General features: G+C 45.5%; 1 protein-coding gene across 15 annotated transcripts in view; it reads left to right on the top strand.

Annotated features, from left to right (window-relative positions):
* Positions 1-26148, top strand: part of LOC112857673 (uncharacterized) — a 173552-nt gene that overhangs the window by 75156 nt on the left and 72248 nt on the right. For 14 of the 15 annotated variants that reach the window (XR_015245954.1, XR_015245947.1, XR_015245946.1 and 11 more), the window contains one exon: positions 19963-20027. The gene's annotated coding sequence lies outside the window, so the exon portion shown is untranslated. Of the gene's footprint in view, positions 1-16673; positions 16878-19962; positions 20028-26148 lie in introns of those variants that run through there. The other variant, XM_086693626.1, reaches the window with a different exon arrangement.

The following is a 26148-nucleotide window of genomic DNA, read 5'->3' as shown; positions in this document are numbered from 1 at the left end:
CAAACACCATTTCTGGGAACGTGGTTTCCCAGCATGGCTTCGTGCACCTTCTCCATCTGCTCCAGAAGCATTATTCTGGGCATCTTGACAGGAGGCCTCCCAATGAAAAGGGAGAACAAAAAAGTGCATTTTTTATCATCTTCAAATACCTACAGCTCAGGGATATGAATGAAAAACACTTACCTTGTGACCTTTCAGGCCCTATTGCAGGGGAAGGACAGGAAAAGCAGACCAAAAAAACCAAAAAAAAACAAAACCAAAGCCCAACTATTAAAACAAATACAAAAGGCACCATCTTGTTTCTTTTCTGTCCTCGTTTGCTCTTTATTGAAAAGGGAGGAAAGAAGAAATCTGCTGTTTACACCAACCTGTTGACAGACGGTTTGCTTTTATTTGATTTGCACTTCATTTGCATGAATAAAAAGTACAGGGAGTGTTGTGACTTAACAGTAACATAGAAACTATTAGAGGGGACTTGACCAGTAGCTTCATCATCATAGGGCAATGATGTCTTGCTTTCAATCACCGAATGCCATTTAAAACAAAGCTATAGAGATTGATAGAATATATAGATTCCTTCACTTCAGGGCATGCTACATCTACTATAGCCTCTGGGTAAAATTCACCAGTTCCTAAAATGTAAAGGAAAGCGACTGCAAGATAATTAGTGTCTACTTGGCCAAGGACAAAGGGGGAGGGCACAATACCATCCATCAGCCAGAGCAACTCTGCCTTCTTTCTCCCAAAGGAAGCTCACCCTATCCTGCCACTACCCCGTGGACAGGACACAGGAACTTTGTGGAACTCACCTGATTATACAAGTGATTCTTCCCTAGTTCTGCCTGGGTTCTGGTAGGGGTTCTGCCCGGAAGCCCCTACTGGCCTCAAGCCCAGCCCCAAATGTAATGAGAGTGTTGAAGTTTAGCAGGTATTCATGGTAGGGTCGCTTTGGCAGGATTTGGTCTGGATCTATCCTCAGGCTTATGGGTTTTCATTCTAGGGGTATTTATATTTTAACAAGGATTGAAACTTTAGCTTTTTCTGAGAGTAAGCATTCAGGAATCTTCAGGACTGTGGGTGGAGAAAGGTTTGAGGCAGGGAAGACAGGAGTACTTAGAACCTGCTGAAGGCTCACTACACAGGATAGTTTCCATAGTTTTCCTAGCTTTCCAGAGGCCAGACATTTATGTTGGTGATGAACAAGTCACTGGATTTGAAGTTTGATAAGTAATATTTGCTAGGGTATGAATTTGGTTGCATGTAACTGAAACTTAAAATAACAGTGGCTTAAACAAGATGCAAATCTTTCCCATAGAACGGTCTGGAAGAAGGTGCTCCAGGGCTCATATGACAGCTTTGCTCTTTGAGATTTTCCAGAGGCCTCATAATTTCTTGCTTTGCCTCCCCAGGGTATGGCACTACTCTCCTTGATCCAAGGTGGCTCACCACCACGTTCACAATGGAAAAAAAAAAGAAGAAGAAGGAGAGAAGGACAGGGAAAGGGGGCGCATGCCTCCCTTTAAAAACGTGACTCAGAATTGCACTCGAGACTTTCACTCACGTCCCCTCAACCAGGCCCTTCTCATATGGCCACATCTTTTTTTTTTTTTTTTTTTAATTTTTTTTTTTCAACGTTTATTTATTTTTGGGACAGAGAGAGACAGAGCATGAACGGGGGAGGGGCAGAGAGAGAGGGAGACACAGAATCGGAAACAGGCTCCAGGCTCTGAGCCATCAGCCCAGAGCCTGACGCGGGGCTCGAACTCACGGACCGCGAGATCGTGACCTGGCTGAAGTCGGACGCTCAACCGACTGCGCCACCCAGGCGCCCCCTCATATGGCCACATCTAACTGCACAAGGGAGGTTGGAAAATGCCATCTTTAACTGTGTGACCACATGCCAGGGTTTTGCCTCTGTTCCAAGAGATGAGTTGAAGCTCTTGGAAAGCAGAAGTTGCTCCCTAGGGAATGAAAAGAGGGGTGTTTGTGTGGGGTTGAAAGATGAACCAGGCGATAAGAAGTCTGGATGATCATTCTTTGGTGACTTCACTTTCAACAGTTTGGTTTTATGTGTTTTTATGACTGCTTCCAGTATACTCACCCCCACGTGCCCTTGTACTTCTCAGACTTGTTTTTAACATTGGGTTAAAACAATATAGTTACAGTCCATTCAGATGGTTCAGTTGAGTGACCACCAAGTGAGCAAACACTGTGGATTATATGACATGTGAGGTGTGGGAATATAATGCTGAAGAAGTTGTATGTCTGCCCTTAATTAAGTATCTTACAGTCTATAGTAGGCTTTCTCAACCACGAAACTATCGATGTTTGGGACTGGTTAATTCTTTTTGGGGGGGGGGGTGTCTCATTAGATATCTGTAGCCTTCCCCCTTCTGGCTGTGGCAACAAAAAAATGTCCCACCACGTTGCCAAATGTCTTCTGGGGGTAGAAATCACCACTAGTTGAAACCCCTTGGTTTAAAGAGTGCATTGGATCACTGGATCTCAGCGTGTGCATCCTAGGCCAGGAGTATCAGTGAAATGTCAGAATCACCTGAAACTTGTTAGCAACACACATTTTCAGACCCTCCTCCAGAAGGACTGAGTCAGAAACTCTCGGAATGCGGCTTAGGAATCTGTGCTTTATTTAACAAACTCTCCAGGTGACTCTGATAATTCTGATTCTAAGGCTTGAGAATGGCTAAACCAGATCATTCAGCAGCCTGGATTTCAATTCATTGTAGTAAGAGGGATAAGGACAGTATATGCTGAATGCCGTGGGAACCCAGAGAAGGGCAGCTAATCCAACCATAGAGGTCAGAGGAAACTTACCAGAGTAGGCAGAAGTGTTATTTGAGTCTGGAAGCTTTCTGTAGATTGTAAGCAGTTGAAGGAGTGGAGGAGGAAGGATAAAGAACATTCAAGAAATCTCCTTGGTGGCCTGCAGAAGTATGGTGCATTCGATAAGTAAGAATAGTTCAGTCCTGCTAGGTTGTGAAGTCCTAAGTCAGGAAGCCCTGGGCTTTGGGACTGGAGGGGCAGGCAGGAACTTGTTCATGGGGGGGTATAGCATGGTATGTTGGACAATTGTTTTTAAGATGCTCAGCATCTGAACCCCTTTCTAGCATCTAGTATCCATGAGGACACTGTATTGATGCAGGAGCCTTGGTGGGAGGCCAAACTCTTCCTGCATTAGAAAAGTTGAACTTCCAGAAGCTAGCTTCCTGCTGCCCCGTGGCAGGTAGGGTGTGGGCATGTACCTTAGACCCGCCAGTCAGATGCCCCCTTCCAGGCCGTGATTCTGGAATGAAGATTAAAAGACAGTGGTGGTGGAGGTGTTGAGAGCAGTGTCCACTGTGACTTGTGGCCGGGACGTTCTCCCCAGGTGGGTTTTCAGGCTTGACTTTGCCCATGGTTCTGGCCGTCTGGGCTCCCTGGATTCTTGCACATTTTCTTGCCCGGTTCTTCAAGCCTTCCGGCGAGTCTGTGAAATACTTGTCAATAAATTCTTTCCCTGTTTAGCTCTTCGCAGATCATCAACAGCCAGAGGTGATGTCTCTCAGAGGGTGTTTGCATGTGGGAAGTGATGAGCCTTTGCAGAAAGGGTATTTACCACCCGCCATGTACAAAGTGAAAGCACATCATAACCCCGAACATTTATTAAGCACTTTACCTAGACTATCTCCCAATTCCCCAACCAGCCCTTGAGTAGATACCATTATTGCCATCCTTATTTTATACATAGCAAGCTGAGTTTTGAACCCAGGGGTTCTGTCTCTAGGGCCTGTTTCCCTCAAAATCATGACCAAAGCCCAATCCGAATCCAAATCTGAAATTCCCTTCAAGGCCTGTAGCGGCCATCAAACCCCACCCACAGAATGACATCCTTCATCAACCTTGCCTTGAGTGCCTGATGATCCTTCCATCACTGTGTCTGCTGTCTGCCCCACATCATCAGGCACTTGTTTTCACATCATCCTAGATTCACTTCGTAGCTGTCTTCCTCTTCTATCTATACCATAAGCCTGACTTTGCCGCTCCCTAGGAGGTGGTCACCAGCCAGATACTTTAAGAATGTAAATATGAACTTGCAGCATTGCTGTGGGGAGGAGTGGTCTCCAAAATGCTGCATTTAACAACTGGCTCATAAGGGTACTGGCCAATCAGAATAGTCAGTGGCTGCAAATATCTGGAGAACACGTACCCTGCAAACAATTGAACATTAGCTCTGGTTGTAGAACAAAAAATGGATGAACTTCTTTGTCAGTTGTACAGCATGACAAACATCCCAAGCATTACTATTTTGCCTGCCGTGTCTCTTTTAGTTGCCACAAAGCCTAGGGTGTTCTTATGTATTTGGTGGGTACTTGATAAGCTCTGAATTAATGGATGAATGACTGGGAAATCACCCTGGTTCAATCCCCCCCACCTCCCACGGGTGAGTATCAAAAACCAGTAATTCCCTATTTTGGTTGAATGATGACACCCCAGATCATCTCTTTGATTGCTTGGTAGTGAGGAGGTCACGGGCTTTTCAAACAGTTCTCCCACCGTACTTAACTTTGATTCACTGACTGGAACACAAAATGATAGGGACCATACTGCCCCCTCAGAGAGATGGAGACCGGGGCCTTGAAATCAAACGAAAGCAACCGATGAGGCAATTCTCCAGCGAAGGAAGCAGCTCCTCGGATCACTCAATGGATCGGCCTCGATTGCCCTGGAGCCCACCCACCTGCCTGGCACTCAGAGCCTGTTGCCGAAAGTTCTTTTCGTCCTTCTGTTCCGTCTTCCATTGCTATCACGCCGACAGCTGCAGGGACACATGGAGGTTGCTTGGCAGCTGCTAGACACAGATGCCGGGCTCTGTAATGTACTTTTCCCTCCTCTGCTGCTGCTTCTGAGTGTTTCTCTGGCTGCCTGGATGTCTTCGTTCCTGCCTGTGGGAGGGGTGTGCTTCGAGGTGCCAGTGCGGTGTGAAGCCTTGGGGGATTGGTGCTGCTGAACAGGCAGGATGGCTGGGTCCTCAAGATCGTCTTTGCCTTTTTTTTACATGCAAGTGTCAGGGTCTAACTTCTGCACGCCTGAGAATGGTTTCCAGCTGGCCTAGAGGAAAAGAACGTTGGGGTGTCTTTTTCTCCCCACCCTTGGAGCACCTGCTTCATCCAGGTCTTCATTATTTCCTGGATGCTTTTCTGCAGCAATCTCCTGGCTTAACTGGCCTCTTTGCCCCTTTTCTTTCTTCCTGGCGTTTCCTTCCATGGTTCTACCAGGGTGATTTTCCTACGACCAAATCTGACCGCATCTCTCCGCCTCTCTCCTTTAATCCTCATAGCTGGCAAGACAAAATATGAACTTAGTGTGACTAAAAGCCCCTTCGTGACTCATCTTTTGCTGCCGCCGCATCTATTTTGACCAGAACCAATCAGCTGTTTTTTTTTTTTTTAACGTTGCGTTCGCTAGGCCTAGGAATTCCTTCCTTCCTCTTCTAATCTGTTCCCCGGGTTCACTCTGTGTGAGCCGGAGAGATTTCTCGAGTACTCTCTTCTGGGCATAGCCTCTCCCTTGCCCTGATCCTCGGTGGGCCAGACTGGAGAAGTCGTCAACTGAGCCACCTCCATTTGGAGACCGTCATTCAGGCAAAGCTGCTGATTAAGTAGCCTGTTCGATGCCAGATACTGGGACCCAGGTGTGCACGGGAGAGACAGCACAGTCCTCAAGGAGTTCATCGACTGTTGGACAGATGAATGAGAAAGCACACGATTAAAATATAGAATGAAATGAGCCTGATAATAGAGGTGAGTTACAGGATGTTACAGGAATTAGTTGCCCTCCCTTTGTGCTCCTGTACCATTCCCGAACCTCCTCCTATTAGCCCTGTAATACGGTTGACCCTTGAACAACATGGGGGTTAAGAGTGCCATCCTACCACATAGTCCCAAATCTGCATAGAACCTTTGGCTCCCCCCCCCCCCCCCCCCCCCCCGCCAAACGTAACAACTAATAGCCTGCTATTGATGGGAAGCCTTACTGAGAACATAAACAGTTGATTAACACATATTTTGCGTATGTTTTACATACTGCATTCTTGCAACAAAGCAGGCTAGGGAAAAGAAGATCTTGTTACTAAGAAGATCAGAAGGAAGAAGAAGTACATTTATAGCACCGTCCTGTATTTATTGAAAAAAACCCAGGTGGCAAGTGTACCTGTGAAGTGCATACCAATGTTGCCCCAGAGTCAAGTGTACTTTAATAGTGTGTTTTCCACCCATCTCTCCAACAATCTCTGAGTTTCTTGAAGGCAGAGACTGTTTCTTATTTAAATTGCACCTGTCACGGTCACTCAATGCCCAGCACAAAACTCAAGAAATGTCTGTCGGGCAGTGGCACCTGCATGATTGTGTCCTCGCGGTGACGGCCGTGTCCTACCATGTGTATCGGGGTGAGTGGCAGCCCCAGGGAAGTGTCCTGGAATCCTTTTGGGCTGAAGGACACAGGAAAGAACATGGCGGGGGGTGGGGGGGGGGCGTTAAGAGGGCGATTGCAGGTTCTGGAAATTTTCTCCCTTGTTTTGGAAAATGAAAGCCTTATCTTTCTACCAGGTCCTTGGGCCTGGCGATGGAGATCTACAGTCACTCTGCTTAGTCCTCATCTTTCCCCTCTCCCTGAGAGCCCCTCTCCTCTGCTCTAATTTTCTTCTGCTTTTGGTCAGAGAAACCCTTTATTAAAGAAAAGTGCATCTCCTCGAAGAGTAATATTTATATACATTTAAAATAAATTAATTTGGGGAAATTGACAAGTAAGAAGGAAAAACAAAACCCGGAGTAATTCTACCACCCAGAGCTGTCCGATACATTGCTGTTGACGTGTTGGTGCACATTTTTCCAGACTTTTCTCTACGTGTATGTACACAGAAGTGTTTGAGTAAAGACTCCGGATTTAGGCTGCCTGATTCTGAAGACAGGCATTGTTTTAGATAATGTTTAACAGCTTCCATTCTGGTTTAACCACCAAATATGTTAACTAGTTTTGTTGTTACAAAGACTATCATATTATACGGCGTATGGAATCTGCTTTTCTCATTTACAACATCTTGCTATGCATTATATGACATTTTTCTACGTCATGAAACCTTACATTCTTCCTTTAATAGGGATAGAGGAACACACTTTAATAGTGTGTTTTCACTCATATGAAATGAGGATATTTCATTGAACGGATACCGTGCTTCATTTACCAATCTCCTTGTGCTAGGTATTTAGGTGATTTCTAATTTTTCACTCTATGTTTCATATATCATAGATTTCATATGTCACTAGTACAATGTCTCTATGCCCTTACCTGGGTATTCCATCAAGATGCAGAGCTAGAAGTGGCCTTACGGATCAGGGGTATGCTCCTGTGTAGGGCTTTTGGTAGAGGTGGCCTCCTGTGAGGGTTACGTACCAAACTGCAGTCCCTAATGTTGTGGGAGAGAATCCCTTCCTGCATACTCCCATCCGAACCAATACTGAGCTTTTAAAGTCTTTCTAAGAGTTGCATGTTAGGGCAAAAATTACATCATGTCATTTTTATTTGCATTTCCTTAGCTTCCAGCGAGGCTGACTTAATATATACACTTCATTGGCTCTTCGTGTTTCTTATTTTCTGAGTTGACTTTTTGTGTCCTCCAGAGCTTCCATTCCGCCTTTGATGATTCTGGATGGGGCTTAGATCAGATGGCTTTTCTCTGTGGAAGACCTAAACCCATGTTAGCTTTGTGAAGTGATGGTTTCGAGGGGCATGTGCCCAACCTTCTCTGCTATGTATTTGCATTTGCTACTAAAACTGTCTAACGTGTTATAAATTTGACTCTTCCGCATGTTGCCAGTGACATGGTTTTAATGCTAATGAACACTTTGGGCACCACATCTCAGTGAGAGCAACGGCCACTTTTACAGACTTAAAAATGCCACATGATACCTCGTGGTGTGTATGGATATATGAGCTGCTGCATTCCTGAATTTTCCTCCATGGTAGGCGCTGGCATAGCTGAGAACACGTGCATGTCTGTCTGTGTACATGTCTGGGTCTTGAGCTGAGGTCAGGAAACAACGTGTGTGTTTTTGGGTTTCTGTGAAGTTACACAAGTGCCTTTGTATGCTCGTGACCTGAATCTGTCTCCTAGGGGACCTTAGGTTCACAATTTACTTTCAGGAAGACTGCCTTGGTTATCCACCCATCCTCAGGTTACTTCTCTAACTCTAAACTTCCTGAGCACATGCGTTTCACATCTAAACTTGCTAACGCATTGCTGAAAATGCGCCCTCAATGTAATTCATAGGTAGTTGTTCTCCCATGAGAACCCTCTGCCTTTGCCTGTGACCGTTTTGAGGTCAGACTCCAGGCTTTACCACATCCCCTCAAAACAGACCCAACCCGCAGAGCATCAGTGAGTAATAATGTAAAACTGGCTGGGACTTATGGGGAGATGAAGGAGAACGCTACATGATACAACACCCAGCAATAAATAAAGGCCGCCATTTTCACCTTCTCTTGGTGAAAGTGTTCCTCTTCAGTCATGGGCCTCTGGGTCTCCCTCCCCCTCTCTCTGAAACTTTCCCTGAAGCGGCCGCTGCGTATCTCCTCCTTTCCTTTTCAGAGAAATTTCGCTTTCTTCCGAATTTCTTCAGAATTGATCTTAATGCCTGGGAAGGCCAGCATCTTTTCAACAAAAGTGAAACTCTTTCAATGGGAGAGTGCATTGCTGAAAAGAGTAAGGTTTTCTTCAAGCCATTCCACCAAGCTATATATCACAAGGATTTGTTTCATCCCTTCTTCGGCCAATTGGAAGACCAGGACCACATCTGTCCTGTCTCAGCCTCCATTTCTCTCAGTGCGTCCTCCAGGGCTGTGGGCAACATAGGTTCTCAATTAATGCTTGCCAACCAGTGGGGAATCGCCTGTATGTTTTCATTAGTTAGCACAACGCATGCAAGTTAGAAGGGATATGAATACACAGGCAGATAAATGTTGAAGGCTTGGTCTGTGTACATCATAATGCAGGGAGTGAGGTGCTGTGATTAGCTGGCCCCTGCCCCCTCTGCTCTCTGGGGGTTGGCCTTCAGACTTGCAAGCCTCAGCCATTTACTTCCTTCTACTTCTCTTTTTACTGTAGTTGACTTCTCTTCTTCTCTAATTCCTTTTGTGTCTTCCTTCATACAAAGTTGGGCCAATCCAGGAGGGGATTTATGAGATCCATTTCCTAGACTATGACCATCATGGCACGCTACCTCCTACCTCCGCCCTCAGTAATGTGGTTCCTCCCAGCCTCTCTCCTACATAGGACCTGAATTATCTGGGGCCTGTTTCTGAGGTCTGACTCCTCCCCATTTCTCCATTGACCTCCTTCGACCACATGTAGGTCAGGAAGAGGAAGGTTTCAGGAGACACAAGTAGAGATATGTTGATTGCTTTAAGGGGTTGAAGGGTCAGGACAAGGATGTAGGAAGGAAAAGAGGATTCCACAGAGAAGAAAGGTAGGCCTGTTCTACCTGGAAATAAAGACAACTGGATGATTGAGTCAAATCTGTTGGATTTTGCTTTGTATGGCTCCTTCCTGTGCCATGGCATTTCCTCCTGGCTTCGTTGTGTTATTTTTTGGGAGACACACAAAATGATAAATGCCAAACAAGGATGAAATGGTGGGAAGTGACTGGGAGTCAGAAAAGAATTTCAGGGTATCTTTTTACCCAACACCAAAGGGAGTCTGGAGACCAGTCTAGAAGATGGGGCCCATCACCCAGATAAAGAATCAGTCAAAAATCCCTACAGATAAAGAATGTCTCCTGGCTAACTCTCACTTGGAAGACACTGTGCTTTTCTTTCTTTTTTTCTTTTTGCTTTTTCTTTTTTTCTCTTCTTTTTTTTTGCATCTTCATCAATAGTTACATGGTGGAGAATTAGAGGGATCATGAATGAATGGTAAATAAAGATGAAGGTTTTCTTATACAGGGTTTTTTAATGACCACGGGTGTTTCTGTTTGCTTCTCCAAGGGCCTCTGCTGTAGGAGTCGCAAGCCAGGTGCATCTGCCCTTTGCCTGAATCAAACCCATCCCTTACCTCTTCTGCCTAAACCCGTGCTTTCTGAAAAACTTATGTGATTGTGGCAAGAACACTTGACATGAGACCCACTCTCTGAACAGGTTTTAAAGTATACAATACAGTATTGTTCGCTACAGATACGATGTTGTACATCAGAACTCTAGAATTTATTTATCTTCTTACCTGACACTATGCAGGTTTGTTAGTAACTCTCTATTTCCCCCTCCCCTAGTGACCACCGTGAGTCTTTGATTCTGTCAATTTGACTATTTTAGATACCTCGTATAAGAGAAATCATCGGGGCGCCTGGGTGGCGCAGTTGGTTAAGTGTCCGATTTCAGCCAGGTCACGATCTCGCGGTCCGTGAGTTCGAGCCCCGCGTCGGGCTCTGGGCTGATGGCTCGGAGCCTGGAGCCTGTTTCCGATTCTGTCTCTCCCTCTCTCTCTGCCCCTCCCCCGTTCATGCTCTGTCTCTCTCTGTCCCAAAAATAAATAAATGTTGGAAAAAAAAATTTTTTTTAAAAAAAGAGAAATCATCATATAAGACAAATCATCATTTGTCCTTCTGCGACTAGTTTATTTCACCTAGCAAATGTCTTCAAGGTTCTCAAACCCATGCATTTGAGCCCCTGCCTGTTCTTTTGTGACAGGGTGTATACAGAACTCAGAGTCCTTGCCCGCCTCTTTTTTGTTCATATTCTACACTCTTCCTGATAATTCACTGGCCTCCTGGACCCTGGAGTCCTGTTCCCTAAACCCACCGTGCTCCCCTAAGCTTTTCCCTGAGGCTCCCCAGGCCCTGCCTGTCTGGCTCTGTGAACCGCACCTGCTCCTTGGAGTCCGACTGCCTCTTCCCTGCCCAGCTCTCCTGCCTCTCCAGGCACCCAACCCTCACCCCTCCTGCCCAGACCTGCCCCGCTGAGGCCCCTGCCTGGCAGGACATGGTGCCTCTGAGGACTAAAAATAGGGGATGTATAAAAGAACGGTAGGACCCAAATAAAGTCTGAAGCAGGAAATATAATGATCCTCCAAAAATATGATTCTGGTGCTTCCACAGGAGCCCTGTATTTGCTTCAAAGCATGTGAACTATCTTTATTTTGCATTCAAACTATCTTTTGGGGCCAGGTTTCCTTCATAACACGGCTTATTGCAAAACGGATCTGAAGCCCTAGGGAGTTTATCTGTAGTTAGGTGTTTTTTTTTTTTTTTTTTTTTCTTTCCAGTAACTGTGGGTCGGAGGTATTCCAGCCATTATTAACTAAAGGACTACTCTGTTTTATGACATCTAATCAGGTAGATGTCCCACTGGGAGAACAGATTGTGTCCTTTTTTTCCCCTCTGAACCGAGGAGATAAAGAGATAAAACTCATACGTTGTTTTTTTTTTTTTTTTTTTTTTTTTTTTAAATCAACAGCCTAGTCCCCTGTGAGAGCTTCACGTGAGCCTGTTATGCATGTGAGTCTGGGCCTAATGGGGAGACCTGAGGGCTTGTGAGTAGGACATTTTGTCCTCTCAGTGGCAGTGCATGGTCTGGTCCCTTCTTGAAACACCTCTTAAGACCACTCTTGTCTTGAAGTAAGATCACCTTTTATTTGCCTTGAAACTTCCCCCTTCAAGCCAGGAGGTGTCCCCTGGGTTTAGAGCTTTGGGATTTGTCAACAAACCTGTGTTCACTCTGCCTGCACTTTTCTCCATGGAACACGTTCCCCCATATTCCACCAAGGGCTTGCTTTTGCCTTCAGAGTTGGACAAAGTCCCCTCCATCCCTGTGATCCTTTCAGAGTCTATCTGAATGCCTTCTGTCCATTGGCATTTCCATATGCGCATCCACAATTGTCCTGTCTTCCTTAACTGTAGGCCCCCAAAGGGCAGAGAGCCCTTTCCTCGTAATATCTCAGCCCCGTGTCGGCCATGGAGCTAACTATGCCTTTTAAGCACTTCAAAAATTGATTTTGGTGAAAAATTTACAACTAGGACTCTAAGGCAAGTCTATCAGTTTCAGTGGCTCTGGCTCATCGGACCTCAGGGCTCTAGAAACCTCTAAGAAGAGACTCCAGTGCTGCCCAAGCTTTGGTGGGAGAGTAGGACAAAGATTTCAGAGATTTAAGAGACTCAGAAAGGTACTCTGCTTACAGCTCTTTGATTTAAGTCGTATCTCTTGTTGGAGGGAAGGCCCACCTGGTATCGTGGGTCATCACACCGGCTCGGTGGCTGGGCTACCTGGCTTGAATCTTGGCTGTGCCATTTCCCAGATGTGTGACTTGACCTCTTCGTGCCTCAGTTTTCCTCTGTAAAATGGGGATAATAATAGCAACTACCTAACAGGGTTGTGAAGATGAGCTGAACTGATACTTTATTTTTTTTAAGTTTATTTATTTTGAGAGAGAGAGAGAGAGAGCGAGAGAGCGAGAGCACTTGCAAGCAAGGGAGGGGCAGAAAGCGGGAGAGAGAATCCCAAGCAGGCTCTGCACTGTCAGCGCAGAGCCCGATGTAGGGCTCAATCTCATGAACTCTGAGATCATGACTTGAGCTGAAACAATAGTCAGATGCTTAACTGACTGAGCCACCCAGGAACCCCTGAATTAGTATTTCTAAGGTATGAGAAGATGCCTAGAGAGAGTCAGTACCCCATAAACAGACAAACGTAGTTCCTGGGAAAAACACGGAAAGATGTCACACTGAAAGATAGCAATGTGAATGAATGGCTCTCTCCCACCTCATGCAGGAGAATGGAACTCCTGGGAGCTCAGACCAGTCAAAAACAGCCCCAGGGAGGGCTTCCCGGCCTGAGAGCAGAAGTGACCTCCTCAGAAGTAAATAATAAAAATAACAATGAATACTATCGTGTACTGAGCACCTGCTCTAGGCTGAACCCTGTGGTCAGGGTCCTACGTTACCCCGTTCAGTCTTCCAGCAACCTTGTGAGAAAGGGGTTGTTTCATTGTCTGGATCACACAGCGGAGACTTGGAGAGACTGGTTAACTTGCCCAACGGCACATGGTCAGCAGGGGTAGCGCCAGGAGTCCAAAGCCTGTGCTCTTAGCCAGTAGACCCTCTGTCTCCGTCTGCCTATCCGTCAGCCCAGCTTCTGGTCTTAATTTCGTTTCTCAAGTGGGGATCATCCTCACTGGGGATGCTGAAGTTCATATTATCCATTAATAATTTGGCTTAGGGGAAGAACGCTGGATTAGAAGTCAGGAGACCCAACTTCTGGTCTAGCTCTGTCACCTACTGTATCAGCCAGGACAGGCTAGTTACCTGTGTTGGGCCACAGCATGGGAACTGATCGCGCCTGCCCTGCCTATCCCAGGAACTAAGATGAGGCACCAAGGAGATCGTTCACATTCAAATTCATTAAACAACGACTGCTTGCTACGGGCTCCATCCTAAGCAAACTGCATTTACCTATATTTTTCATTATTGTAGATCAGCTTAGGAAACACTTAAAAGGCAAGATAGCATTGTTCCTGTGGATTAGGACTTCGTGAACCACTTTTTTTTTAAGGTGCCCGATTGTCCCCCAAACAGGCGAAACATCAAGGCTCCAGAGCCGGGGGGGACCAAGCTGTCTATTTCAGAGAGCCAGCCACACTCTCCAGACCTTCCCTGCTTTCATGAAACAATAAGCGTGTTTAGAACTGCTTCAGAACCAGGATGCCAGCGAAGGTGGGAAGCCTAGCTGAAGACCCGCCCTGAGGACCTCCATGAGGGTGAGGGCCTCCTGTGGCCGTAGGCGCCTCCTTCCCTGTAACCGTCGGACCGTCCGTCCGTCCGTCAGCTGGCCGTGGTGGGATGCTGGGTCGGTTCTGTGCTTTCGCTAAGAAGGGGGTGTCAAGATGGAGAGGAAGGACTTAAGAGCTAAAGCAATAATAAACAAACATAAACCCGGGATCTGTTCTGATTGGGCAGTGTCCATCCACGGTGAGACTCTCACCCCTGGATAGAGTTTGCCTGCGTTTGGTTTCGCGGAGGACCTACTCAGTTCTGTGCTCCGGCAGGTGCCAACTCTTCCCATCTGCGTCCTGGGAGCATAGTGGTGGCACAGTAAATAACATGTGGTCGAAGGGCTGGCACACCGCAGCTGACATCCGGGAGGACCTGAGGGAATGTTTCTGCCTGACTGGCTGACCTCTGAGAACAGGGGCCGGATCCTCTTTGAGTTTTCACCAACGTTCAGAAGGTGCTCAATATGCGTTCGGTGAATGGATGAACCCATCAGAAAGCGTCCACTGAGTGCCAGCTGAGGGGAGGTGCTGGGTTATTTATGGTAGGGAGCGGAGGAAAAAGACTAAATCACACCTCTCAGAGAATGTTCAGTTTATGGCAGGTGATCCCACCCCTACGTGACAAATAAAAAGGACCCACGGGTACCGGCGTTTTATTTGTGCGAACGAGGAGATGCGATTGTTAAAAGGTCAAGGTTATCGCTAAGTAAAATAAAAGAACCAAGGGACACGGAGGGCGAATCGAGATTTTTCTTGGACGTAAAGGCCCCAGGAGAAGCGAATTCCTTTGGAAACGGCCCAACGAGAGGCATTTCCCGTTCCTTCCTTTTTCAAAGGCTGGTTTTGTCGGGTTTTTAACTGAGAGCCTCAGGATGGAGGGAGAAGCTATCTTCTCAGCACAGAGTTTTCTCCCCCTTTTCCAGAGGGAAGGCAGATTTGGGAAACTGGCACTGCCCCTGCCCAGATGGCAGCCAGCAGCTGGCTCTGGCAAAGGGAAGTTCTCACTCTGGGCTGCTGGCTGCCGGGCCCCTCCCGTTTCCCCAGCAATGCCGGGCCGGGGCCATTGGAGAGGAGAGAATGTGAGAGGCCGGCCATGCCAGCAGCTCCTCGCCACCCTGACCTGCCGGTTCTGGCTCTGACACCCAGGCCTGTGGCCGGGGAGCGGAGGGAGCAGACCCAGCAGTACTAGCCAGCAGCCTCAGCCTCCCTCCTCCTGCCTCGGCGGTGGTTGGCCCTGCGCTGAACCACACAATGGCTCCTGACGTCTTCGGGGCTGCAGCGTCAGGGACAAAGGGTGGTGGTGATTTCAGAGAGAGTGGCCTGGCCACGCAACCGTGGGCTGATGTGGGTTACAGGGCTCCAGAAGATCCAGCTGGCCCACGGCTGCCCCTTCCCACACCAAACACTGCCCTGTCTTCTAGCAGACCCTGTGGGTCCCGGTTTCCTCCACCCCAGGCATAGTTTTCTTTTTTCCTACCCCCCTTCCTCCCTCCCTCCCTCCCTCCCTCCCTCCCTCCCTCCATCCCCCTTTTCCTTTCTTCTTTCTTTCCTTTCCCCTTCCTTCCTTCCTTCCTTCCTTCCTTCCTTCCTTCCTTCCCTTTCTCTCTTCTCACAATGCCTTTCTCGCACTTTCTTGCTTTCCCCCGCCCCCTCCTCCTTTCTTTTATTCTTCAAACATCTATTGACTGCACATTCTGTATCAGTCCTCTGCTAGGTTCTGAGAGTGCACAGATATAATAATACTTGGCCCTGCCCCCGAGGAGCTCACAATTCAGTGAGGACATCTGTGCCTGAGATGGGATGAGTCCATGACAATTAACGACAATAGAGCGTGTTAAGTACTATAAAAGCACACAAATTGCTAGGAAAGCAGAGGAAAGAGCCATTAATTTCTACCTGACCCATTTTGGGGAAAAGTTAGCTGAGGTGCTGCCATTTTTCAATTTAGTTGCTCACTCCAAGTCTTATGCTCCTGAGAAAAGGTTTTATGTCGCTAAGTCTCGTTGGAAAAATGAAAGGTTTGCTTTTTGTTTCAGTTCCTGCTTATGACTCAGGTCTCGAGGCTTTGAATTTTTATCAAGTCCAATTTTATCCATTTTTTTTTTCTTTTTTGCTGTTGGATCTAAGGACTTTTTGTCTAACCCAAATGTTGCAAAGATTTTCTCCTTGATTTTCTTCTAGAAATTTATAATTTTACAACTACATTTGCATTTATGATCTATTTTTGCTCATCTTTGTATATGGCATCTATTGGGGGTTTTTCTTCTTTTTTTTTTAGTATAAAAAAATATTGTTTCCAGTATCCATTGTTCCAGAACCATTTGTCTGAAAAGCCATCCTTTCTCTATTGAATTGTCTTTGCACCTTGGTCAAAAGTTGGTTGACTATATTTGTATGGGTCTATTGCTGGATTCTTCGAGAGGAGTATTTTTATGTCCAGTATATTGTTTCATGCACTCTCTCTGTCCCTCTCAAAATAAAGGCATTCCTGCCATGCAAACAGCACCCTATATATCAACTAGAGTTACGACTTGACTAGGCAAAAGAAAAGAAGCTTGGCCAACCAAGATTAGAGTTAACTTTGCCACGGATTGCTGTGTGACTTTGGCATGGGGGGCTTTGTGATCCTGAAGAAACACAGGTGAGACTCAATAAAGAGTGTCACAAAGATTAATGAGGGCCGTGGCTGGGAGAAGAGCTGGGCTTTGCCTCCTCAGCATCCACATATTTGTGTAACTCCTTCTGCCCTGTTTTACAGTGAAAATATTTGGGGGGGGGTGGGGAACAGCACTGGGGCTAACTGTGAGGAGAAGCGTATGGTTAATTACAAGCACTTTAAAGGAAGGTCTGTCTTCTTTTGCAGAAATGAAGCTCTTCCCGTCACCCCCGAGAGTCGGTGGTAAACACGTCTTCGCTGTGTCTTGTCACATACAACAGTTACCCAGGGGAGCCTTATTCCCGGTTACATTCTTTGGCTCTCCTTCACCAATAGAATGATTCTTTTACAACTTTGGAATGAAAAGCATGCAAAATGGTGTCTTCATACTGCTTAAATGCTTTCCACCCATGCCTCTCATTTCTGATTTTTCATGGCCTTAAACCACCATCTGCTGGGAGGGTGGGAAGGACGCTGGCAAGGTTGTTACGCCCTTCCCTCCAGTCTCAGACCCCGCTGCGTTTGGGCCACCAAATGAAAAGCATTTTTTTTTTTTTTTTTGGTGAGTCTTTCTCTCAAGGGTTTTCAGAACTTAGTCCCCATCCTTGGAAGTTTCCTTTTCCCGGCCATGCCCAGTTCCCTCTCGGGGCCCGTATTTCCCGGGTGATGGACAAGGAGACTTCGTTCATGCCAAGCACTCTGGAAAGCTCATACCATGCTAATCATTTTGTGTCTTTGATTAACTTTGCTTTCTTTTCCTTTATAAATTGTTCTAACACTTTAAGTCCAAATACTAACACTGGGGACAGCTTGTGATTAACCTCTCTCCACTCCAAGAAGTAGCCAGTGTCAGTGATTCTTCCTTCTAAAATAGCTTAACCAGTTTTTAATACACCAAAAAGACTTTTTGCCCATAGCCCTCTGGTCATCTATTTTCCTTAATAGCCTTTTATGAGGGACCTTATCAAAAGCTTGCAAGGAAATCCAAGTAAATTATGTTCCTTGGTTCACCTTTACCTACTATTTCATTAACTTTTTCAAAAACAATATGACATAGTTTTCAACATAATTAAAGGGGTTGGGAAAAAGGGAACTTTAACTACCGCTTGACAGTTTCCATAGTTGCTTAGGGGAGCTGGGTCACTGCTCACATTCTGCCTCTGCTTAAGGACACTAATTCATTTCCCAGGCTGTCTGGCTAGGTCAGCCACTGGTTCAAGGTGGAAATGACAAGTTTTTAGGCTTTCAAGTGTGCAGTACTCAGCTCTCCAGAGAGCTTGAAGGAAGGAAACCACAAGTTTATCCAGGTCTGGCCCAGAGAAAGAGGAAATGATGGGGGAAACTAAGACGAGGGCAGAGGGCGGTGTCTCTGTGGAGGGGAGAACTCGGCCCAGGGAGAGTCTCAGATATGCCCAAACAACTCTTCATTGTTTGCATGAGAAAGGGAGGGGCCAACCATAGACTTTGGGAAGACTCTCAGGTCCAGGGGAGGTATGTAATGCCAAAATGGAAGGGTGGACAGAGGCTGGTAGAACAAGGGAAGAATTAGATATGAAATCGCTAATACCAGCAGTATTAAACATATCATCATCGTAAGAATTGCAGGTGTATTGGGGCACCGTGGGTGAACTCAGCTGGTTAAGCGTCTTGGTTTCAGCTCAGGTCATGATCTCACCGCTTTGTGGGTTCGAGCTCCACATCAGGCTCTGTGCTGGCCGTGCAAAGCCTGCCTGGGATTCTCTCTCTCTCTCTCTCTCTGCCCACCCCACTCATGCTGTCTCTCTGTCTCTCAAAATACATAAATAAACTTAGAACGTTTTTAAAAAAATTGCAGGTGTCTTTGTTAAGTTTCTCTTGTGGGCAGGTATGTGTTGGGCACGTGCACATGTCTGTCTCATAGAAGCGTTAACAACTGGAAAGGAAGATAACATTACCCTCATTTGTAAATGAGAAAAGTAAGGTGCAGAGAGTTCAAAGGACTTGAAGGTCACGCAGTTAATAAGTGATCACATTTGGGAGGCAACCTCGTCCTTCTAATTCTGAAGCACGTGGGTTTTCATGATACCAGCTGGTCGATTCTTAGCTCATTCAGTCGCCAAGGTGTCCCGTAAGTCAAGTTTTCTGGTTAACTAAACGTTCTAAACATTCTAAATATGAATTACCCGTTTTCATAAAGTAAGTAGCGTTACTCAATCATTCAAAAAATGCCAGACGCTATTTAATTTGTATCAATGATGCACAAAGGCATTTCAGGTGACAGTCTTTAAAACATCTTTATGGATCTCCATTGTCACTGGTCTGGGAATTTGGAGGTATTTGTCTGCAAAGGACTCTGGCTGACAAAATGCTAGTAAAATTGGCTTTTAATGTAGAAAGGAATAGTAAGGAAAAGCAGAAAAGCTTTCATTTCTTTCTGGCTTACTTCGTGGTTTCCACTGGCTCGATGCCTATATTTCCTTATGTCCTGAGGGATTGGCCATTTTTAGTCTTTTCCACGACTTCAGAAAGCCCACCATAATTGTCTTGCCGCATGCTTCAGGCTCCACAGGATGCGATGCCTGCATACTAGAAAGCAATTTTCTAAGTAGCTTCTGAAGACCTGCCTGCTCCCCTCAAATGCTCCTGTAGGTCGGTGTTGCAGGTCGTCCTGGCACCTCACTTTCTGGTTTGTGCACGCTTCTTGTGAAATGTCCAGCATCGAAGGGAACAGGTAGGTATCTGAAGGCACCTGGGGGAGGCTGAGCAGCCCAGCTAATCAGCTCCCCGCTCCTGCTTCTGATTTGTCAAGACAATGGTCTTTCTGATTTGTCAAGACAGCAGCCTGAGAAGCTGAGGGATCAGAAAAGCAACTTGGGCTTGTCTTCAAAGAATGGAGCACACTAATTGGAACGGACGCAAGAGTGGCCATCAGAGAGAAAAAGGAAATAATTCTTTTCATCTACTATCAAAATAGGGAACCTGAAGGAAAAAGAAAAAGTCTCCTAACTTAGGAGGGCGATAGCGTGGGCTTCTGGTTCTTGCTACGCCAGATAAATTCCGAGGCTGGCAGTTTTGATAAAACATTGCGGTGTCCATTTCCAAGGGACGGGAGGCCATCAGCCTGCTGTGTTCAGCAGGGGTGTCGTCATCAGGCAGGTCTCTGTATGAAACGCTGGGCAAAGTGTGAGACCCTGGGCGAGCCAGTGGAACAGAGAGGGTTCTACCGAGGTCCTGTTGGTGCGTTCCAATACTAGTTCTGGTACTTTCTAGCTTTGGTGGCCTTGGAAAAGTAAATCTTGATTTATTAATCAGAGTATCAGTGTCCTCATCTATAATATGAGAATAACACCTGATTTACCTGGTGGTTTGAGGGATACATAAGAGAGTGCATGCAAAGTCTCCGACAACATGTAGCAAACAATGTCTTTCCCGTGACTTTCTGATGTGTTATTTTTCTAACTGACAAATCGAGATTCCTAGCACAACCACGTGTATGACTTTATGTTTTTTGTCACAGATGTGTCTAGGAGATACTGTGGACTCAGTTCCAGACCATCGCCATAAAGCAAACAATTCAATAAAGTGAGTCAATTTTTTTTTTGTTTCCCAGTACCCATAAAAGTTATATTTATGCTATGTTGTAGTCTATTAAGTGTGCAATAGCGTTATGTCTAAAAACACCCCAATGTAAATACCTTAATTTAAAATGACTTCCTTGCTGAAAAAACACAAACCATCATCTGGGTTTTCAGTGAGTCATAATCTTTGTTGATAGCAGGTCTTGCCTCAATGATGATGGCTTGCTGAAGGCTGGGATGGCTGTGGCAATTTCTTAAAATAAGACAACACTGAAGTTTGCCACTTTGATTGACTCTTCCTCTCATGAATGACTTCCCTGTAGCACATAATGTTGTTTGATAGCATTTTACCCTCAGGAGAACTTCTTTCAAATTTGGAATCAATCCTCTGCAACCCTTCCAATTTTTTTTTTTTTTTTAAGTAGACTTCATGCCCAGCAGGGAACCCAACACGGGGCTTGAACTCACGGCCCTGAGATCAAGACCTAATCTGAGATCAATAGTCAGATGCTTAACTAACTGAGCCACCCAGGCACCCCCCTTCTGCTTCTTTATCAACTAAGTTTATGTAATATTCCAAACTCTTGGTTGTCATTTCAACAATCTATACAGCCTTTTCACTAGGAGTGGACTCCATCTCAAAAAACCCTTTCATGCTCATTCTTAAGAAGCACCCTTCATCCCTTAAAGTTTTATCACGAGATTATAGCAATTCAGTCCCATCTTCAGGCTCCACCTCTCATTCTAGCTCCCTTGCTGTTTCCACCACGTCTGCAGTGACTTTCTCCCCTGAAGTCTTGAACCCCTTCACATCATCCATTAGGGTTGGAATCCCTTCTCCCAAACTTCTGTTGATCTTGATATTTGGATCTCTTCCCATGAATCATGAATGTTCTTAATGGCATCGAGACTGGTCAATCCTTTCCAGAAGATTTTCAATTTACTTTGTCCAAATTCATCAGGAGACTCATGATCTGTGGTAGCTATAGCCTTATGAAATGTATTTCTTAAATGATAAGACTTAAACATTGAAATTGCTCCTTGGTCCATGGGCTGCAGAATGGAAGTGGTGTTAGCAGGCATGGAAACAACATGAATCTCACTGGACATCTCCATCAGAGCTCTTGGGTGAGAAGGTGCATTGTCAATGAGCAGTAATCTCTTGATAGGAATCTTTTTTCTGGACAGTAGGTCTCAACAGTGGGCTTCAAATATTCAGTAAACCATGTCGTAAACAGACGTGCTGTCATCCAGGCTTTATTGTTCCATTTCTAGAGCAGGCATTGTTCTTAAGTGCCCTACGATTTTCAGAATGGTAAAAAAACATTGGTTTTAAGAGAAAGTTGCCAGCTGCCTGAGCCCCTAACAAAAGAGTCAGCCTGTCCTTTGAAGCTTTGAAGCCAGGGATGGACTTCTCTCTCTAGCTGTGAAAGTTCTAGATGGCATCGTCTTCCAATAGAAGGCTGTTTTAATCTACATTGCAAACCTGTTGTTAGTGTGACCACCTTCATTAAGTGAGTTAGCTGGATCTTCGGGTTCACTTACTGCAGCACCTACACCAGCACCTGCTGCTTCACGTTGCACTTTGATCTTGCGGAGCCGGCCTCTTTCCTTAAACCTCTTGAGCCAACCTCTGCTAGCTTCAGACTTTCCTTGTGCAGCTTCCTCACCTCTCTCAGCCTGCACAGAATTGAACAGAGTTATGGGCCTTGCTCTGGATTAGGGTTTGGCTTAACGGAATGTTGTGGTTGGTTTGATCTCCTATCCAGACCGCTGACACTTTCTCCATATCAGCAATAAGGCTGTTTCCCTTTCTTATCATTTATGTGTTCACTGGAGCAGCACTTTTCATTTCCTCCAAGAACTTGTCCTTTGTATTCACAACTCAGCTAACTGGTGCAAGAGGTCCAGCTCTCAGCCTATCTCAGCTTTCAACATGCCTTCCCCACTGAGCTTACTCATTTCTAGCTTTTGATTTAAAGAGAGAGATGTGCACCTCTCCCTCTCACTTGAACACGTCGGAGGCCATCGTAGGGTTATTAGTTGGCCTACTTTCAATACCGTTGTGGCTCTGGGACTAGGGAGGCCTGACGAGAAGGAGAGAGATGGGGAACGGCTGCTGGGTGGAGTAGTCAGGACATAATAACATTTGTCTGTTAAGTTTGCTGTCTTATCCGGGAATGGATCACGGGAGCCCAGGACAATTGCAATAGTGATGTCAAAGATCGCTGAGCACAGATCATCATAACAAAGGTAATGATGAAAAGGTTTGAAATATTGTGAGGGTTACCAAAATGTGACACCGAGACGCGAAGTGAGCAAATTGTTGGACAAATGGCACCGAAAGACTTGCTCTATGAGGAGTTGCCACAAACCTCCAATGTGTCAATGATGAAATATCAGCGGAATGCAATAAGATCGAGCGTGCCTCTGTTCTCTCCCCTGAGGGTAAGGAAATAACAATTCTTAAGCGGAAATGCAGTGACTACATCTTCTCCCTCCAGTTGGACTATCAGAACAGTTTTTTAGGTTTAACATTACAGGGAAAGCCTTACAAAACTATAGGATGTAGATGATGTGACACGTATTTCTATTCACCTGCATGACGTCGCTTAAAGCATGGGGAGGGCTTCTGGGCGTTTTGACCAGCAACTTTGCATCGTTAGTAGAGTCAGGGTTAAAAATCACGTGTCCTACACTCAGCTGTGTTAAAAGCACAGAGCGTGTTGCTTTGGCATGTAATTTACCATGTTGCTCGGATCCCTCGTCCCTTTCTTGCGCGGAAGTGGAGGTGAACCAGACGGGACTTAAACCTGACAACTAAAGGCAACCCTTTCTTGTGTTAACAATAGTCTTTTTTGGGGTAAATGTCAGTCTTTCAGGGTTTCTCTACTCCCCTCCCACCTGCAAGCTATAGGTAGCATTTGGGCTTGGGAGGAGTCTTACGTAGCATTGCCATGGTGGGTGGGGGAGAGAAGCTTGGGTTGCCTTACCTCTAAGTCCTTGCTAGTCTTTGCTGCAGGACAGGTCCGGTCTGTTCCCTGGGTACCCTGGGCTGGCAGCCACAAAGAAGGGGCTCCTCCATTTGGTCTCTTGGGGTTTGTGTTTAATCCTGCCCCTGGTCCTGGCCACTCGCTTCTGGTGGTGGAGTCCTCGCACTCTGTGGCCGTCTTGTCCCAACTACAGATCCCTACATGTCCTCTGGCATCTCAGTACCACTGTAGCCTCTCACAGGACCATATGGAACTTCTGAATTCCACGGACACCAAGTACAAGCCTTGGGAAGCCAGAAGCTCTACTTCAGGGCACCTAAACAACCCCCTCAGCCAGGTTAACCCACCTGCCAGTGGTACCATATTGCTGAGGTTTCAATACAAAGGCAGACATGGGGGGAGGGGAGAGCAGGATTGAAATTCTGGTATGTTCATGGGAAGGCAAGAACAAGCCCTATTGCTCTGGGGAATTTCTAGTGTGGGTAGCATGGGAGGTCAGGGATATACATAACTGGCTAGGTTCCTTTTTGCTGTTGTTGTTGTTGGGTTTTCCATTTCTTCCTCCTCCCTGCTCCAGAATAACTTCCAATTTTCTCCCAAGCAGGTAAGAATGCCTCTTATGTCATATTCTAAACTCTCTATTCCTGTAAAATTCCATATTGTTACTCAAAGCATGGCTTTGCTCATGTAAAGGGAACTTTTGAAATTCAGAAGTCCCTTTTTCTCAAAGCTTAGCTTGCAAGGTTATCATTTTATTAAGCACTCACATACACAAAAAGAAATACTAATTTGATGATAAATGCTGGGCAATGACTTCCCTTTTCTTATTGGCATTTACCCATCACCTAAAAACTGGGAAGCATTGATTTGATGGTGGCAACCATAAAGAATCATGGTTTAAAGGAAGGGGGAAAATTGTATCACTTTAACTGAAAAAATGACACCTGTTAGATATGGGTTGGAGATCACCCACCTTGGTTATCTTAAGTCATTCAGTCATTAAGTAGAACTTAGGAAAAGCGTTAGGGAAGGAAGATGCTTTGCTGAAGGACCTATCAAAGCTTCAAGTGCATCACCAGTGTGTGCTGAGCCTGGGAAAGTGGCACTTAGACAATGACTATGTTGAAACCTTCAAAGATGAGCTTTTCTTGGGCTGTCTGCCTTTCTGGTCACTAGATATCATCATCCGAAGCATCTACTAATTTCCTTCCTTGTGCATTCATATAAACTCCATGTAAGAGTTGATCAGCAGTCTTCACTGTCTCATTTTTAAGGAGGTAAACTTCTACTCACTCACCTTGCCTGATTTGAAGACTACAGAAAAGCTGCAATTCTGCCAAGCAAAACTTTTTCAGAACTTTACCAAACAACTTAACATTTAACAAACATTCTTTGGGTGCCTACTATGTGCTAGACCCCTGTCCCAGGTACTTGGCATGTCTCTGTTGTAGTGGCATGTATGGAGTTGAAAAGAGAACGTGTGGGAAGAGAAATAGGAAAACAAGGATTGTTGCACTGGAAAAACACCCAATATACCATACCTTTTCAAAATCGTACAAAAGGTATACATTTTAACATTTTCCTCTTCGTACAAATGTTTGCAATTACTGGAATCCATTATGGCTGTGTTCCCGTCAGTACCCTCTGGAAATGCAATGATCTCTTTGGGATGGGGATTGTGCCCTTTTTGATATAAAAATCAAGTACCCATTTTCCTCTGCATGAATGTGCAGCACTGGTGATAAAGTTCATTTCTCTTTCGTTGCTCTCCTCTCCTGTCTGACCGGTCTCCTCGGTGTTCTCTACTTTACCAAGCTTTATGCAGAAGCGTCCCCCAACCTCCAGCATCCTCCAAACTCATGGAATCACCTTCTCTGTGGAACCTTCTTTGACTTGTGCAGCCAATGCTCACATGAATTCCCTCTCTGAGTTCCTGCCACATTTCTAGTTACCTTCACATGGTGGGCCTCGGGACTGGGCTGAAGACCGGGCCTACGCCTTAAATTACATTTCTTTGTATCTTGCATAATGCCAAGAAAAATGATAGGCCTGTTGTAGGCCTAAATAAATAAGTAGGTAGGGGCGCCTGGGTGGCTCAGCCGGTTAAGTGGCCGACTTCGGCTCAGGTCATGATCTCGTGGTCCGTGAGTTCAAGCCCCGCATCGGGCTCTGTGCTGACTGCTCAGAGCCTGGAGCCTGTTTCCGATTCTGTGTCTCCCTCTCTCTCTGACCCTCCCCCGTTCATGCTCTGTCTCTCTCTGTCTCAAACATAAATAAACGTTAAAAAAAAATAAAAAAAAAAAAGAAAGAAAAAAAATAAAGTAGGTAGGTGTAGACTTATTCAGTACACTCAGGGATGATGTTAAAATAGTCAATACCTAGTACAGCATGAACACTGACCATTGAGAATACCACTACCAGCTCATATTGTCTGAATGTCAGCCATGCTGTGTGTGTGTGTGTGTGTATGTGTGTGTATCTCAGATGCTCACAATAGTATACAGCATATCCCCCATTTCACAAATGAGAGATGAGGGAACTGAGTTTCAGAGAAGTTCAAATTACTTGCACAGGACCCTAGATCTGTTTCACTCAAAACTGCTCTTTCTACTACACTACCACACTGATTACTACTTGTTGGTGGATCAGGTCCTCTGTCCCCTTGGGCTGAGGTACACTTGAGGAGAGTTGGGTGACAGGTGAGTGATTAGCGAGTGCCGATAACCAGTTCACTTAGACTAAGCCATCGCCGTCATGCGTGGTCATGACTAGTTGTCATTTACGGCCAGTCTACACACTAATTGCTTGTGTTATACAGATTTGGTCAGAGAAGGTTATCTTTCAAAGCCAAAGTTCTGGTAGCTCGTTGGATGATCCACGGTGGGTCTTGTGAAACCTCTCACTATTCTAATGTTCTGTTGTTTATTAAGTGGGAAGAAAATTATACTTGGCTTAAATTCTTCATAAATAATTTTAAAGTGCTTCGACCTTTTTTATTTTTATCTAAAAATTTTTAATATAATATATATAATTTTTTAAAAACATAAATTGTGGGGCACCAGGATGGCTCAGTCGTTAAGCATCTGTCTTCAGCTCAGGTCATGATTTCATGGTTCGTGAGTTCGAGTCCCA

Source organism: Puma concolor, chromosome E4 (genome assembly GCF_028749965.1).
Source record: "Puma concolor isolate L17-30 chromosome E4, mPumCon1.1.hap2, whole genome shotgun sequence".
In the NCBI taxonomy this organism is placed as follows: domain Eukaryota; kingdom Metazoa; phylum Chordata; class Mammalia; order Carnivora; family Felidae; genus Puma; species Puma concolor.
The sequence above is the reverse complement of the archived record's forward strand: the minus strand, read 5'-3'. Positions and strand labels throughout refer to the sequence as shown.